At 41.1% G+C, this 17,301-nt stretch overlaps 1 protein-coding gene across 2 annotated transcripts in view; it reads right to left on the bottom strand.

The window, feature by feature from the left end:
- TNFRSF19 (TNF receptor superfamily member 19) overlaps nucleotides 1–12,304 on the bottom strand; it is an 82,748-nt gene extending 70,444 nt beyond the window's left edge. The window contains exon 1 of one of the 2 annotated variants that reach the window (XM_039873045.1): nucleotides 11,798–12,304. The gene's annotated coding sequence lies outside the window, so the exon portion shown is untranslated. Of the gene's footprint in view, nucleotides 1–3,545; nucleotides 3,709–11,797 lie in introns of those variants that run through there. The other variant, XM_039873044.1, reaches the window with a different exon arrangement.
- Nucleotides 12,305–17,301: the final 4,997 nt, after the last annotated feature.

The following is a 17,301-nucleotide window of genomic DNA, read 5'->3' as shown; positions in this document are numbered from 1 at the left end:
TTCAATTTCACTTTATTCTGAAAATTGTTCTTCCTACATCATAGAGTTGGCCGCCCTTTCTGTAGCCTAAGACGCTCACAAAGGTATACTGTAATAAAAAATATATATATATGTTGTTGTTGGCTAGAAAATGAGAATGATTTTCCTTTTTTCAAGTCATGAAATATTTTCTACTAAAACTCTACAGGCTCTAAAACGTTCTGTTGCCAAATACAATATCTTCAATTCCCTCAAAGTTCAAAAACATTGGGGGCCATTCGCTGTCAGGCTTCGATTTTTTTTTTTTTAACAGCACTTAACCTAAGATAGGGTTTTGTGAGACTAATTCCTTTTATTTCTCTGAGTTGTAGACTCTACCATCTTTGCCTTAGGAAAATCATTGTCATACAGTGTTCTCGAAATGTTCAATCAACAAGCATATTGTAACAAAGATATTTTTCCCCCAATTCAAAAACATTTATCTTAAAATACAAACAGAACAATTGTAGCATCAGGGAATGGGGGGTGGGGGGGAAGGGCTCAAACATCACAGTCTATTCTAAGAGACTTGTGCTAAACCATTTCTAAAACACAGCTGTTCAAATTTTTATCTTAGAAGCGAGTCTGGATCGATTCCAAAATCACTCTCTGCAACGTCTGTAGTGTTCTTCTCCAGTATAAGTAGCCCCTATTCTTTTAGAATTTCCTCATATTAGACCCAGCCAAGCCGACTAATATAACATTTCATCTTCGGATATGCAAGTTCTTTTGTCTTCTCTAATTGCTGATAGGTGGTTGTTCTCTTTTTAAAACATGCGTTTTAAAACTTCAGTTTAAGAGGTACATTTTTTGTGATGTGTGGACTAGAAGATAACCCAGTACTGTTTAAACATCTTACTTTTAAATGTAAACATTTTAGACAGATAAAACGCGATGAATGAACTCACTGCTCAACCAGTAAATCATGAAAAGAAATTGTGTTCATACTGCTTTACTGTTCTTTTCCTTCAGCTAGAAGTTTACTTTAAGAAGGCTATGAACATTTAATAATCAGCTGCCAATGAGAAAAATGTATTTAACTGTTTAACTGTTCCTGGCTCTCTTATCACATAAGCAGCTGTCTATTTATTAGGTGTACATTTATTCAAGGTGGGTATTCTTATTCAACCTGTGGTCAACACAGAGCATGCTGGCCTTTTCCAGAATTTTAAATGCATAACTTTAAATACTGATTCATCGGATTTAAAAGGACTTGGCTTTATCACATATTAAAATGCCTGCAGTTTTTCATTCGTGTCGTGTTAATTTTTGAATGGTGGGACCAATTGTAGGGGACTGGGTTAAGCTTGGATTCAGAGGCCGAAATAGGTGAAAAAGGAGAATCGAATGAGTGCTGGCAGAATTCCTCACTTAGGTTTTAAAAGTCATACCCTAGATTCATTTATTAGAGCCATAACTAGTAAATTAAATTAATACATTAAACACAGCATATGACTATTACATGTCTCAATTAATTTCCCGCCTAGTCTTCTGGATAGGAAAGGCACTTTACATTGCAATTTCAAATGCATAAAAAGCCTCCGTATGTCCTTAACTTCATATTCAAGATCCAGCCTGTACTCAGAGTCAAAAGACATTCCTGTCAAAGAAACAAATAACTTCCATGAATGTCCCAGAAAATACTAACACACTACCCCGGAGTTAGCGCTTACTATGGAAAAAAGTTCTAAAGTCAGTAAAGCCACGTGGCCTGGGGAATAGAGTAGATGTCACAAGACATTTTCATGGGTTAAAAAAAAAGAACTTACAGAGCTCATGATAACGTACCATGCATTGAGGTGAAGGCAATATTTTAAAAGTGAAGTTGCATCTCTACGTTTTGTATTATTTTCAGAACAACTTTTAACAGAACTTAACCTAGGATAGGGTTTTGTGAGACTAATTCCTTTTATTTCTCTGAGTTGTAGACTCTACCATCTTTGCCTTAGGAAAATCACTGTCATACAGTGTTCTCGAAATGTTAATCAACAAGCATATTGTAACATAGATATTTTTCCCCCAATTCAAAAATGTTTATCCTAAAATACAAACAGAACGATTGTAGCATCAGGGAATGGGGTGTGGGGGGGAAGGGCTCAAACATCACAGTCTATTCTAAGAGACTTGTGCTAAACCATTTCTAAAACACAGCTGTTTAAATTTGCAAAGAAAAATTATTTTTAATAAGTACCATACCTCTGTGAAGACAGTCAAAAACTGCCTTCCACAGTAGGACTCGAATCTCAACCCCTCTAGTTACATATCTTCAAATTAGATAATAAGCAGTGCTTGCAATAAAAAATATTTCTAAACTACATGAAAGTAGCATTGGCAAAAATGCCTCAGGTGAAACTGCATAACAGAAAACATTGAGTAAATCCTGAACTAATGCAATATAATCCTTCCTTTTGCATAAAGTATTTGAACATGAAAAAAAAACCCACAACATATTAAAATAAATTCTCCTGTTTGCATAAGCCACCTTTAACAACAACTGTTTCCTGTTTACATAAAGAAATCATCTTTTAGTAAAGGAAAACTGTCACTGGCTGGACTGGAAAACCACACCTTCATAAACATTATGAGTTAAATGGTTTCAATTAAAGAAATAGCCAACAATGCTTATGGTTTTGTTTGCGAATTGAGTCCCTTTATTAAAATGCATAAAAAGTGTCATGGATTTCTTACAATGGTAAATGTAGGTTTGATGCATAGTTCCCTACCACCGAAACAGATCCTTGAATTTCGATCCTTCCAAACTTCATCTTCAAGAGAGTATTAGCTTAATTTCTATTCTGTGAGACGGCATCAGAAACTTGACAGGGGCTGTGAGAGCTGACCATTCTAACCTACTACATGCTCTACCCATCACTATACTAAGAAGTACTGCTGACACGTGTGAAACTTTTTTTTTCCCCTGCAGAATAAATATGTTTATGGACTACTTATAAATCGTGTACATGTTCTTCCGCCTGCCCAGTTACAACTGGGTCGTCCCGGGCTGCAGGCAGCTTCCTCGGGAGAAGCGCGCTCCGGACGGGGATGGCGGCGCCTGGGCCCGGGGTGAGCGCAACCGGGGAAGGCCCGGGCGAAGCCTCACGCAGACTCACTTACACACTCACACCCGTTTGCCCGACGAGGTCCCTGGAGAGAAACACTAAGATCCCTGGAGAGAAACACTGAGATCCCTGGAGAGAAACACTGAGTCCGGTCACTCCTGTCGCCAACGGAGATCCGGAGGCGTCCTCGCCCTCCCGTCCCTCCCGCCGCGGCTACCGAAGCCGCAGCATCTCCCGCGCCTCCGGCCCCCGCAGCCCCCGGCTGTCGCTCCTTGCCGGGGGTCGCCCTCGCCCAGCTCAGTCCGCCCTTCTCCGCACGTGAGCAGCCCTTGCCTGCCCCCCACCCTCCTTTGGGCAGCCGCCGCGCCCCCCCCCCATTAGGGACGCCATTCCGCGGGAATCCACGGGGGGTGAGGGCTACGAACCGCCGCGCGGCACCGCACACCCGGGGTGGAGCGGGTCACTCACCTTCCCTGTCACCTGAGGGGGCCCCGCCCGCGGCGCTCCGCGTCCGGCCCTCCAGGTCCCGGCTGAGGTCAGGGGGCAGGGGCGCGCGGGGCCGGGCCGGGTGCAGGGTGCAGGGTGCAGGGTGCGGGGCGCGGCGCTGGGTCCCGGTCCGCTCCCCGCGCGCACGCCGATCGCTGCCCGGCGCGGCCAGCTCCGCGCTCTCCGTAGCCCGGCAACGGCCGCCGCCTCCCGGGCCCCGCCCACCGGGCCCCGCCCCGCCCCAGGCCCCGCCCGCCCGGCCCCGCCCTGCCCCGGGCCCCCGCTCCGCCCCAACCCGCGCGCAGCTGGGAGGCTCTCTGCGGCGCCCCCTCGCAGCCTCCGCCCGCCCAGCCAGGGCTCCCGGCCTCGATCGCTGGCGCTGGCCGCCCCCCGCCCCCCGCGGCTGCGGGAGCCAGTGAATGCGTCCCCCAGGCAGACCTGGGGCTGGGAGAGGGACACCGACACCACCGAGAGCTGGGTCGTGTTGGGGGAATTGCCCCAGTGAAGGGAGGGAGCCTTCGTTTCTACTCGGCACGTATCTTCTCAGGACCTTTGTGCCTTTCCCTTGCAGGGTCACAGTCTACCCAGCGCCCGCTTCTGCATGTGAGCAAAAAGCCCTCGCGACAACGGTGTGGCACATTTCCTCGGGGCGATCAACATCATGATGGTCTAGCTCACCAAGAGCCGCCTCATTCATGCATTGCTGGATTTGTCCAGCAGATACTCACCCAAGGCTCGTTCACTGACACAAACCTCTAGAGGTCACGGGTGCTTCCTAGTCAATCGTGGCTACCTCCCCCCACGCCCAGACCAGCCCCGTGCCACTCTCAGGGTCACTCAACAAACTCAAAGCCGCTGGCGATGTGGCAGAGCACAGGGCCTGGGCTTCCTGCCTTCGTCAGTACTTTGTGTAAGGCACTGAAACTTCTAAACTTTAGTTGGCAAATTTATGAAGGGTAGCTAACGGTGCCCACTTTGCACTTTTACTGGAAGCAGTGAAAGAGCCATGTACGTAAAAATGTACTTTTGCAGCAGTAGAGCGCCATAGTAATGTAATTATTGTTTCATCTGTCCAGTGAGTGGATAATAAATGGACAAAATATCTTCAAACCCAAGATACCGCGCATGACTTTGGTACAAAGAGGCACCCACCATGTCCTTTGTGTTGGTTTTGTTTTCTCCACACGACTGCTGTGTCTCTTCCGATCGAGCTAAATCCTACGTTTTCTATACCCCAAGGACCACAGCAGCCTCTTCATAAATATTTGTTCAGTGAATGGATAAGTTATTAGACTTAACTATTGACAAGCACATCTCCTGATCCCATACTGAGAACACCACAGTGCTTGCTGTACTCGGCACTTGTGAAAAATACATTAAAAATATCATCGACCCAAGTGTCACATCGCGGCGTTGTCTACTTCAAATCTAACACGGAGAGAATGTAAGTCACGATAATGGCTTATTTGTAAACGACCTACAGGTGACATATACTAGCTTATTTGAACCTCAACGTGAGTGTACGTTTCTCTACCTGGCGGCTGTTACCTAGTGCTACTGCAGATTCGGTGTGCTGCCCGATATGCCCGTTATTATACGGAAGTTATCTGTTTGCCGGGTTTCTTTCCTCAACTAGATAGATATCCATCTCCTGAGGGCACTTGTTATTGTCTTAATATCCCAGAGCCAGGCTAGCACATAGGCCACTCGGCACATCTTTTTTAAGCTGAATTATTACATCTTCCTTGTAAGGTCTCCCACGTTCGCCCCTGCTTCCTCTTTTCCTCTTCGTCACACCACCCCCACCATAGTCCGGGCCCTGCCCACCTTTCACCTGAATATTGCCCCCACTGGCAAATCTTTCTCCCCGCTGTTCTGTCCAGCGGACCTGCTTCCCTCTGCCAGTCATCACTGTCACTGCCCAATGAAAAGATTAACAAGGGGTTCCTTATGGTAAAGAGTGGCTTCTATACTCTTTGAATTCACATTCAGAGATCTCCAGGTTTGGGCTCCGCCCACATTTTCAGTCTTATCTTTCTCTCATCTAGACTATACACTTTATATTCTGGCCTAACTGGTCTGTGTGCCTTGCCTCAAAGTGCCCTGAACTTGCCCTTCCCTTTGGTCTCTAAGCGTCTTCTTCATACTCACCTGTTTCCCCTACCTCTCTATTCCTTACATACTTAACCTGACTCCTATTTCAGGACCAACTCAAAAGCCACAACTGTCGTTGAGTCTTTCCAAGGTCTGTGGTCTTCTCCCTACAATGATACACTTGCTTGTGTCAGAGTTATCTGTGATCGAGCTTTCTTCCTCAAGGATTTCAAAGTAGTGCTTATCTCTGATAATATCAAACATTCACATAAATGTTCAATAAATGTTTTCTGAGTGGAATTTAATCTGCTGGCTCAGGAACTAGCTCTTCGACTTTAGCCAAATGTTCTTTTTTCTTGGGCCAGCTTTTGTACTTAGAGACAGTGACACATTATGTTCATTAGTCACTGAATGAAACATTTCATGCGCATGTGATTGATCTTCCCAGTGAGCCTCTTGACTCACTGGAGAGAGAGACCCCATAATCTGGTCTTGGATGCTACTTGGCCAGTCACTAGTTGCATGCCCTTGGAAAAGTTACTTAATCTCCCTAAAATTTTTCAGCTATAAAATGAGCCATTTCATTGGTGGTTGTTAAATAAGATAAGGCATTGAGATCACTTAGCCCAACGCCTGGTACATGGTAAGTGTTCACTCAATGGCAGCCATTAATTATTAGCAGCAATATACCTTTTGTAGGGGCAGACGATAGCTAGCATCGGTATATGAATGATTATAGAAATGATGTTTGACAGCGAGGACAAAGCATTGGACCTCTGTGCTCTAGCTATTAAGTGTACCTTACTGTAAAGAAGAGGCATGTTAAGTCAATAAATATTTTCCACTTTGAGTCTATATATGATTTGGAGACAGTATCTGAAGGAGAACCCAGGCCCACAATTAAGCACCAGAGGTGGTACAAAAAGAATCATATGACCCCTGGGCTCATTCAGAATGAAATCGATACTTGGAATTAGGGCTGCAAGCATTTTTCTCCCTTTAAAACACTATTATGAATGGGTTGAAATTTTTACTGTAAAAGCTAAATTGTTATGAGGATCTTGGTAAAAGCGTTGTTTCTAAGATTTCATTAAAGCAGAGGTCCCCAAACTTTTTGGCACCAGGGACCGGTGCTCCCATGAGAATCTGATGCCTGATGATCTGAGGCAGAGCCGAGGCGGTGATGCTGGCGCTGGGGAGCAGCTGCAAATACAGATGAAGCTTCACTCACTCCCCAGATGCTCACCTCCTGCTGTGCAGCCCTGTTCTTGCCTGTCCTTGGCCCAGGGGACCCCTGCATTAAAGGTTGGTTTTCTGAAGTTAATTTTAGTGATATCTAAGCTGATACCAAGTATATGTGTTTAGAACATTTTCCAAAAATAAAGTTGAATTAATGAAGCAACAGACTTCTTGAAAAACAGTTTCAGTGATAACCTGGCTCACTGGAAGAAAAGTTATAGGAAAATTATTTGACTTCTTGGTAATTTCTATTGTGAATCACTATTCCTTGAGAAAATGGAGTAGAATGCAAGCTACATGAAAATTCTGAATTTTGTCCGTTAGTTCACAGTGCCTGGCACATGGTAGTTACTCATTAAAAATTTGTTGAATGAATTAATAAATGAGGGTAGGAATCTCAAAGATTAACAAAGTTTGCCAAATATAGTTAAGAAAATAAGGGGAAAAATAACCAAGACCCAGCTACTTAAGTAATTCCCAATACCCATTGCTGCCAAGTATAGGCTATCGGTGTAGGGCTGGAGCCAGACAGTGAGTGACATGCTCAAGGTCACACGCCAAGTTAACAATAAAGCTAGAATCAAAATCCAAGCTCCCTTCGCCATACCACCAGTGCATAAAGCAATATATATAAAGGCCAAGGAGGTTATTTATTTAGTTTATATAATGTCCAGCTCGTGACATTTGTAGAGCAGCTTATATAAGTTGTAGCACTTGCACTGGTCTGTGTGAGTTCATGACACCCCTGTTGGCCAGACTCTGTCATGTGTTCAGTGAAAGAAGAAATGGGTATTGACTCTCTTCCTCAACTTCTGGGTATATATGGCAGACTCCTCTGCATATGGCTGAATTAAGGAGCAGGCTCGCTTGGCAGCAGCCCATGACACGATGCCATAGGGCTGCCAGAGTATTGCAGACATTTAACAAGATAGAGATAGCTGTACTTATCAGAACTCATCTCAGAGGGAGTGTGATTTATGCTGCAGAGTTGGTGTGATAAAGTTGCTCAACGCCTCACTTCACCCTTCTCGCTAAAGAGCAAAGATAAATCACAGTGGATGGTGTTAAAGTACTTTTCAATCTAAAGATGTGAGACTCAGTAACTTCTGAGTGGGTGGATTTGGAGCCAAAGCTGAATGACATGTGACAGGAGAAGAGAAACTAAGCACAGCCATCAAGGACCTTCCTTCTGCCCCCATGTACATAGCCTATTCCTCTAAATTGGGCCGATGATTTTTTAAAGAATCACTCTTTAGAGGGGCGCCGAATTATTTGTTTTTCGGGGTGCTTTGAACTGGTTCTGCCATCACAGGGGACTCTAGCCAAACCAATGGTGGATGCTTAAATTTGGTCCAGTCCTGAAGCAGAGGAAGAACAAATTATGTCCTGAGGTCTTTTATGGCTGAAGATCTTAGGCCGAGTGATGGAAAACTCTATCAAAAATTTCTAATAACTCTCACAAAATATAATCGAAAGAAAGAAAAAAAAAACAAAACAGAGCCCGTTTTTTAGCCAAAATTTTGGCTGTGTTTGCTAATAGAGTTCGGCTATATATAATTCTTAGAACAGAAAGAATTAACTCCCTAACCCTAGAAAAAAAGGACCCAGGTATACTCTAGTGATGTCACTTAATTAGTCCTGTGACTTTGTATACGTTATTTAACCTCTCTGAGACTCATTTTCCTCATCTGAATAATAGCCATGACAAATTTAATTATACGTTTAAATGAGATAGTGGCTTTAAAAATACTGTTAGAGGGCCTTGCACACAAGTATTCAATAAATATTAGTGATTAATTAATAATTGGCAAACTAATAAATATGAGTTAATGTTACGAAGTAATCATCCATAAAGCTTTATATTAGACCTTTATGAGGGTGATAAAATACGAGAGACAGATTGTTAATTGGCTTAGAGAACAGTATATAGGTGTATGTTTTACGGTCAATATATAAATTTATTCACAAGAAATAGATTCATTTTTTCCAAGGAAAGAAAAGAAAGAGTTCATGAAAAGATGCTCAAGGATTCTTAATGTAATCAAATGTAGAACACAACACACATCATGTACAAACCCATATCGAATTTGCAAACTGAAATCTCAGGAAATCTCACTGGGACTCTCCCCTGAGGAGTAATAACCTTTAATTAACAATTACTTTTCATGGAGCCTCTCTAACATCTTCCAAGAAAATAGCAATTCCTTGGAAACACACGAAGATGTGCTTATATGATTCCAAAATTATATACATCTATATACACACACACAGACACACACAAATATATATATATAATTCCACACTGAGTTGATATATTACATTTTTGGTGAAAATTATTCTGTGATGGTAAATTGTGTGTAGCAGTGAGAGTGTTTAGACTGCTTAGAAATACAGAAGCAGAGAGAACAGTTGCGAAATAACCAGACTAATCCAGTTGACTGACATATCTATCCTGGAAACAAAAAAATGTACTGCAGTAGGAAATGGCTATCTTTGTCATTCAAATGTACTTTGATCTGTGATCAACTACCCAGTGCATTTCATTAGCAGTTGTCGAAAACAGGACTATGCATGGTGAACTAGAAAGAACTTCCGACTAGGACTTAGAAAACTAGCCATGTAAACTTAGTTAAGAGAGTCAAATTACTTTTCTCTAGTCTCAGTTTGCTCATCTGTAAAGTGGCTATAAAAATTCCACCCTGCTTATTGCACGAAGATGATCCGATCAATTCCCTCCTTTCACACATGAGAAAACTGAGTAGTGAGTGAAGTGACTCTCTTAAGGTCACATAGCTAATCAGTGACAGAATCATGACTAGAAATAAAAGTCTTTTGAAGAGTTGGACTTTCTGCAGTAACAAAGCTGCCATTGAAGCAATAGATAGGAAAGGGCTTTGAAACGTAAAATATAAGGGTTTCGTTCGGTAGAAGTATTATGGAGTTTATCTACTAAAATCACAGTTGAGATCGTTGAAATGCTTTTTGAGACTGAACCTGTACATTCAGCAATAGCCGTCTTTCTTTTAACATCAAATAGAATCTTTTTCATTTCTCAACGAAGACACGAGAAGTAAACAATTATCTGAATTAATTCAGACACTGAAGTGGATTTTCAAGGACTTGACTTGCCCAAGCTAGTTTTCTACGAAGTCTAAATTAATCAGATAATTGCTAATTCTCTCTTTTGTTTTGTGCTGAGGAGAGCCTGACTTTGTTAAAATGAACCTAGTAACAGAATAAACATTTTAAATCCCAAATCTAAACTAAATGATGGAGTTCCTAAGTACACTATTTCTTTAGGCATCTTCTCCATTCTTTACTTTAAAAGCTTAATTTTCTTTATCTGAATGTGAACATTAATACTACTTTTGTGATCTAAAGAGAACATTTTAAGCAAACAAATGAAAAAAAAAAAATCAGCCTAAACCGATGATCCAGAATATTGTGAACATGCTTTGTTACACTGTCAGTAAAACAAAAACTTAAATGCCTCTCCCGGCATGACTAATAAACAACAGTTAAGTCTTTTAGATTCAATTCTTACTGACACATTTTAAAAATATAGTCAGCTTAGTAGTCTTAAATAATCTCTACTTAGCCATCAAAGTTTTATAATTAAGCAAACAGTGCTAATTACCCTCCTTCTAATATCAGGAGACAAGTTTAGAAAGTAATTTAATTAATTGGCTCTGAAAAATTAATTACATATGCAATGAGCCTCATTAGACCTTTCCTGTTTCATCAGAATTTCAGACTAAAGAATAACTGGTCTTATCACATAATTTCTTTGAGGTTCGCCTAGCATAAAATATACTTATGATGATGATTAAATATTTTACCCAAATAAACTAATGTGAACATGAAACTCTTACTTTTGCGCTGTAATAAATATTTGCATCTCAATGTAAAGATTTTACTCTGTGTGTGTGTGTTAGATCACTAAACTGACAAAAAACAACACACACACACAAAACAAACAAACAAAAAAACACCCCATAATAATTAACTTTCAAATTCGGCCCAGCAATGTATTCTGGCTTTGCCATGTTGAGCATAAACTAAAGTGAAATGTGACTAAAAACTTTATCACATAATAACTGTTGATTACTCAGATAGTTTTCATAAACTGTTGGCAAATTGTAACTTACAACAGCTGTCACTATAAATTTAAAGTAAATGTTAATTTAGGAATATTAACCTTGTAAATGTTTGTGTAAATCAGGCTTGTGCTATTTTCAAAGGTCACAGAATAGCACTAGAGGATTTTTAAAGCAAACTTAAGGCAACTTTACCCTCACTGTTTTAAAATTCTTCAGTTTTACACATAAAAGGCTTTAATCATACTTGAATGCCTTTTCAGTGATTCCCTCGAGGATACAGACCGCATAAAGAAATGCATTTGATAGGTTTATGTCTTGGAGGTGAGAGAATAAATAAACTAAAGAAACAGTATTGCCACAGATGATGGACTATACTCTTTTATATAAGAAAACAAGGAAAGCATTGGCATCCAGTCCCACCGCCTGTTTGCTAAACGAAGCAACCTGTAAATACTTAAGAGCAATTATAGCTTACAGACCACAGGCGCTGCAGCATCGTCCTGGGCTAAAGTTAGCACTCTTCCTTTTTGTCCTGTTTGAACAACTTATTTCCAAGTAAGATTTGCATGACACATTGCAAAGCCTTTTGTACAAACTCCTAACATGGCATCCAGTATCATATTTACTCTGATACAGACATGTAGCCCAATGTAGTAGTCAAGTATAGAAACGCTTGTTTCTAATGGATTAGAACCACTTTTTTTTTTCCCCCTGAGGACACACAGGCAAAAGCGAAGCGAAAGCCACAACAAAATATAAAATGCTGTACCTGCAACGTGCTGAACTCTTTCCAGTACTCACCCTTTCGGCAACTTAGTTTCTCCTTGGCAGCTCTGCTGTGCCAAATGCTTGTACCTTCCCAAAATTGTATGTCAGCACAAGCCCAGACGAAACTTCAAATCCAGGAAAATGAAATTAAGCATGCAGATCAAAGGCAGAGGAGCAGGGAGATGAAATGCCAGTAATCTGATCGGTGATCGGTCGCAGAGGATCAAAGGCAGGGCTAGGTTTATATATAAGCATGGATATCAAGAAAGTTCGCTTTCAGCAGGTAGCCATCCTCCCGCCTCCTAGTCCACAAATTCTTTTGTTTAACACGGATCGCGTTGTTTTCCTTTCTTTCTTTCTTTGTTTTTTCTTTTTTCTTTTTTTTCAAGGAGGCAATACCGGTGGTTCTCCCAAGCTTGGGCTGAGTGGCTGGATCCGTAGCCTTTTCGGTTCCCAAGCTGTGTTGTGGAGTGTGTGTGCTGGAAGCTGCCTAGTGCCAGCGGGTTCTGCTTTATCCCTTTCATCTAGCTCAACTGCAGATCCCATGACATCATTCAGCGCCGTGGGACTGGTAGGAGAGCTATAATTCAGCCTGTGGGGGAGTACAGCTCAAGTGAAGCCAGACTTTGCCTGATTTCTAATCACATTAGACTATAGTGCCTCAGGCAGGACAATTTCTGTTATCTGTTCCTCAGCTGGAAAGGTCTGCAATTGTTGCGTGATGATTGGAGCGTGATAGGATCCCTGATCCATCCAGTTTCCAAATGACAGCGTTTAATGGACTCCTCGTTGATGAAAATCAGCAAGTTTTCACAAAGACTGTCAAAGAATCAGAATAGTTATATATCACTGTAAGACCACTGCCAGTTGGAGAGGATGACACTTCAAAAATGTGTTTTTGTTTTAGATGTGACAAGTCTTTAAGGATTTTAAATAAGCTGTCTTTTCCTTGAAGCTTCCATTATTAAAATTGACTGCCAATGAAACAGTGGGTGTTTTAATTAAAGTAATGAATGGGCAGATAACCAACAGTTAATCAGTGACTGATATCTGCCACCCTCTCACTTAAGCACTAGAGTAGAGACTTAATCTTAGCCTTGGTCTTAGTTTGGGATTCTGAAAATTAGATTTTAAAACAAAGGGTAGTTCTTAGATAAGTGTAATTCATTAACACCTGTTGAGCAGTTTACAATTCACAAAAGAGGAGAATTATGTAGAGGAAAAAAGCGCTTGCCCTGTGCTTAACCCAAGGCTGTTCTTTGCTTTTTACTGCTGTGTCTTCTAAATCCAGAGTCGGAACTCCTAACTCACTAAAAATCACCACATTAATCTTATTTTCCGTAATTTAAAATTAACCCGATGACACATTATTTAGAATTTTCTTACTACTGTTCCTTAACAATGACAGTCGATAAAATAAGATGATTTTATTTTTAGTATTTATCAAAATAGAAGATAATAAGAAATTTTATCTTCATTATGATACAGGATACAGTGCATTTCTGAATTCCAGACTACTCTTTTATGAAATGGAGGAAAATGTCTATTTTGTATTGGAAACTTGCCAACTTTTAGAAGGTCAGTTAAAAATATCTTTGCAAAACTTAGAAAACAGTCAAAGTTAATCTTTATGCAACTTCCTTCTGTAATTGGTTTCATCTAATTATTCCTGATGTGATATTTGAAAATGTAGTTTACGATGTCTTTATTTCCAGATTTCTATGATTCTTGAACAAATGTTAATAGCAAGTTATACGGTTTGAACAGTTAATGAGTTCAGCATAACATTTCAATTGTCATGTTTATTTTTCGACATTTCTTTAATAATTTTTCTACCTCAGACACCATTTCTCAAAGATGCACAGAGCTCAGGTGTGATTCTCCATGACTTCTTCAAAGTGGAGTAGGAAACCCCTGTGATACCTGGCCTGTACATAATGTTTCCTGGGCTCCTTTGAATACGAAGAAAATATCAAAAAGGACAAAATATTTCCAAGTGGGCGTTTGTGTCTTTCTTATCTGAGGTAGTCTAACTCTGCAACGAACATGAAATCCGTATTCCATCAAACTGCATTCAGCAATAACGGTTCCCAGTACACGACGTATTAAAGCATAACAACTAGATGCTCTTTGCTTAGGTTCTTTGGATCAGCAAGTAAATCCTAATGTTATATCTGTTATCTCCAGTGGATGAGTTTATTCATCAAGTCACTGAAAATTATTTTGAATTGATTCCCTTGTGGTCAAGAACCCCCTCCCCACTACGTGTGTGATGAAAGGGGGCCGAGGTTAGGGACCCACCTGTCCCAAGCAACAGTGTTCCTAAAGGCCTGCCTTGTGAACTCACTGGTGCTGTGCCCCGCCACCAAGCGCCCTCCACTGTGGCCTTGACCATGGTTACTATGGCTACTGTGGACCAGCACCGCAAAGAAAAGCTTGTCTCTTTTCTCTCTCTCCAAGAAGTTTAGAAATTAAATCGAACGTTACGATGACAAGAAACATATCACTACGCTCTACATAATTTTTATTAGTTTTAATAACACCAAGTTACAGTACTTTATTGATGCTTCCTAGGGCCATGTCACAGTGGAAGTGGCTTATTTTACAATCTCCATCAAGTCGCATTTCAGCCACCTGGCGTGTCATGGGGCTGAGGCCGCAATCTGACCCATGCGGGCAGCTAAAGGCCGCATTTCATGGCAGTTCAGTTGTCTCTTTCACAGGACAGAGGGGCTTACTGAGGTTCTTTGGAGGGGGTGGGTCCTCACATTCGCCCCTGTCACCACAGAGGGCTGTTTTTCTTTCCAACACTTGAAACACATTTCCTTTGTTTCTTCACCTCGATGGTATAAATTACTACGTAGTATAAATTACTACGATTGTGAGATATAGATTCAGGAAATGCATGTGTTTTTCCCATTCAATTCCAAAGTCCTTGGAATTACTTAGAACTCTTTTCTAATGCCATCTTTTCTAAACTTTCTGTTCAGAGGATACGGCCTAGATTATATCAGATAAGCACAGCTTTATACATAAATCGGGAAGAATAACTTTAGAAATTGCATCGTTTACACACTTGTGTGCGTGAAATGGCTCGATGTTAAGGAATAGCATGGCCGCTGGAGTCAGAAAGGCCTTGGTTTACATCTCTCATTCCCTGCAACTTGATAACGGCTTGGACACTTCAGGCAAGCCACTTAATCTCCCTGAGCTTCCTTCCTGACCTATGAGAAGGGAAGAGCACCCATCTTTTTCACGTGACTGAGACAAGAAATGTACGTAGAGAGCATCAAGCAATCCCACTGCTGGGTGTTTGTTCAAGGAAAATGAAATCCCTATCTTGAAGTGAACATCGTACCAATGTTCACTGCAGCGTTATTCATAGTCGCCAAGATGAGGAAACAACCTAAGTGTCTGTGGATGGATGAATGGAACAAGAAAATGTGATATATACATATCCACAACGGAATATTATTCAGCCTTAAAAAAAAAAAGAGGACATCCTGACATTTGCGACAACGCAGATGAATGTGAAGGACTTATGTTAAGTGAAATAAGCCAGACACAGAGGGACAGATAGTACATAACCTCACTTATACGTGAATCTAAAACAAATAAACAAAAAACACAACACAAAACAAAAAAGCCCACTGAACTCATAGTAAGAGAGAATAGAGATTAGAGCCACTAGATAATGGGAAAGAAGAGATGAAGAAAGAAAGAAAGAAAGAAAAGAAAGAAAGAAAGAAAGAAGAAAGAGAAGAAAGAAACATGTTGAAAGAAAGAGAAAACATGTTGTTGTAATGAAGAATAGCTGAAGGAATGGAATGAATGAATGAAGGAAGGAATGAATAGCCGAATGAATGAAGGTTATAAGCAAGAGAGGTCGAAAGATGAGTGTTAATGAGTAAAGAATGAAAGAAGGAAAGAAGGAAAGAAGGAAAGAAGGAAAGAAGGAAAGAAGGGAAAGAAAGGAAGGAAGGAAGGAAGGAAGGAAGGAAGGAAGGAAGGACAGAAGGAAGGAAGGAAGAAAGAAAGAAGAAAGGTGGTTGTCCGGGGCTTGGGAGAGGGGGTCACGGTGAGGTGTGTAACAGGTGCAAGAGGAAGAGAGATCAGGAGATGGATGGTGGGGACAGTTTTGCAACATTGTGAATGTGCTCAATGGCACTGAACTGTACCCTTAAAACTGGTTAAGCTAGTAAATTTTATGTTATATGTATTTTATCACAATAAAAAAATTGGAAAAAAAGAAGAGCATCAAGCAGAATAAACTCTAGATAGAAAAGCTAAGTCCCCCCCCCTTTTTCTTCTATGTGAAAATTAAAGCACAATGTTGGACACCAATACTAATCGGGGGAACAGACACAAATCTGAGTTGGGTTTATATTCTAAAGGAGAAGGGCAGGTTGTCACATAGCTCCCAGGTATGGTTAATCCGAAGCCAGGGTAAGCCAGATGTCCTCAAGCCCTCCAGAGTCCTGGGACCGTTCTTAAACCATCTGGGACCATTCTATGCATGCTCATGAAAAGAAAATGGTGTAAGCCTTTTATAGGTTGAACTATATTCCCCCAAATTCATATGTTGGAGTCCTAACCCTTAGTACTTCTGAATGTGACCTTATGTGGAGACAGGGTCTTTTCAGAGGAAACTGAGTTAAAAAAAAGTCACTAGGGCCCACATCCAATATGGCTGGTGTCCTTATAGAAAGGAGACATTTGGACACAGACACACCTAGAGGGGAGATGATGTGAAGAGACACATGAAGAAGATGGCCATCCTTATACAGCGGAGGGAAGCCTGGAACAGATGCTTCACTCACAGATCTCAGCAGGGACCAACCCTGCCAACTCCTTGATTGCAGGCTTCTAGTCTCCAGAACTGAGAGACAATCACTTGGTGTTGTTTTAGCCACCCAGTCTGTAGGACTTTGTCACGGCAGCCCTCGCAAGCTCTTACGGAGCCCCCACGCAACATTTCAGAAGGCTTACCTTCTCCTCCTCAGTGCACCCTATAATCTGCTTCCTAAAAATCCCTCTCAGCTCCTGCGGGTGTCCCCTGCTCTGGTCATACTTCCTTTTATCAAAATGCTAGTTCAGGGGTACTGTTGAGTGAAACAGAGTGTTACTGAAAGTAATTAAAGAAAGGAATTAGAACACCAATTTTGGCTATTAGAAATAAAGTAGCTATGAACACTTGTGTACAAGTTTTTGAGTGCCTTATACACAGTTTAACCTATTACTAGTATCTTGCATTAGTGGGGTATAATTGTAATAATTAATGAACCGATATTGATATATTATTGAAGTCCTTAGTTTTTACTAAAGTTCACACTTCGTGTACAGTTCTATGGATTATCTACGCATAATGTCATGTATCATACATGAGATTTTGACTGTGATTGCATTGACTCTATAGAGCACGTTGGGAAAAACTGGCATCTTAGCAGTAGTGAGTCTTCTTATCCATGGACATGGTATATCTCTCCATTTATTTAGATCTTTGATTTCTTTCATCAGCATTTTATAATTTTATTCAT

Source organism: Pteropus medius, unplaced genomic scaffold (genome assembly GCF_902729225.1).
Source record: "Pteropus medius unplaced genomic scaffold, Ma_sr-lr_union100, whole genome shotgun sequence".
NCBI classification, from domain to species: domain Eukaryota; kingdom Metazoa; phylum Chordata; class Mammalia; order Chiroptera; family Pteropodidae; genus Pteropus; species Pteropus medius.
Note: the sequence above shows the minus strand (reverse complement) of the source record. Positions and strands in the feature narration are given on the sequence as shown.